Below are 829 nucleotides of genomic sequence, written 5' to 3'. Positions count from 1 at the left end.
GACTCGTGATAAGAAGAGGGGGGTGTACCCCTCCCTCGTGACACTATCTCATCCAACAGCCTCTTGGCTTTCCTAGCCGGGGAAGAGCTGACCAGTTACTCCACATCCATTTTAAGACATCATGTCATCAAGCTGATATTATGCCAAGGGACTAATATTACATCACATAATATTTATGAAATTAGGCAGTAGGCCCTCATAAAATGATAGAGCCTCTTTGCAAAAAATCCAAAACTTACTGTATAGAGTCGAGGGAACCTGTGAGAGAGACGCTCCTTTCTGGAAGGCCTCCGCTGTCTGGACACACACAGATAGAGTGTGTAGTTAACACCAAGAGGAAAATAAAATTGTAAAATGGAAAACTCTGGATAACAGAAGTGCAGATAGTACCTGGAGCAATCTGAACCTTGCAACCTGACTCCTGTTGAATTTTATTGATCTGTTCACCTCCACGGCCAATAACTGGGGATGGGGAGAAAGAAAGATGTGTGTTGTGGCATCTATTTGCGTCTTACATCACAGGATCAGAGTGGCATCAATATGTTTTTAAAACAGAGTTGGACTGCACTCACTGAGTCCCACCATGCTGTCTGGAACACTGTACTCCTCTGTGGTGGAGGCAGGTCTGGCACCAACAGCAAGTGAGGACAACAACAAAGAGGGAACAAGAGGCAACAAGTCAAGTAGTAGCAGCCTTTTAATTGTACTTTTGCCACAATCTTGTTTTACTCCACTCTTCTCTCCACTGCCATGATACAAAGGCTGAATACAGCTAATTATAACACAATCGACTGAAAAATACTACAAGATCTCACCTTTGTTGTGCAAG

The 829-nt window shown here is 43.5% G+C and overlaps 1 long non-coding RNA gene across 2 annotated transcripts; it reads right to left on the bottom strand.

Moving 5' to 3' along the window:
• LOC111659341 (uncharacterized) lies at positions 1-820 on the bottom strand. 2 transcript variants are annotated; one of them, XR_015437519.1, is made up of 4 exons: positions 573-816; positions 391-462; positions 240-297; positions 1-72 (listed from the first exon to the last, which is right to left on the bottom strand). It is a non-coding gene; the product is annotated as an uncharacterized LOC111659341 (long non-coding RNA). The 2 variants fall into 2 exon arrangements; XR_015437520.1 differs by having other exon boundaries at positions 7-87; positions 573-820.
• Between the last annotated feature and the right edge of the window lie 9 nt (positions 821-829).

The sequence above is a fragment of the Seriola lalandi genome, unplaced genomic scaffold (assembly GCF_002814215.2).
Source record: "Seriola lalandi dorsalis isolate HSWRI2012SDOR001 ecotype SW California unplaced genomic scaffold, Sedor1 jcf7180001982646, whole genome shotgun sequence".
Lineage (NCBI taxonomy): Eukaryota > Metazoa > Chordata > Actinopteri > Carangiformes > Carangidae > Seriola > Seriola lalandi.
Note: the sequence above shows the minus strand (reverse complement) of the source record. Positions and strands in the feature narration are given on the sequence as shown.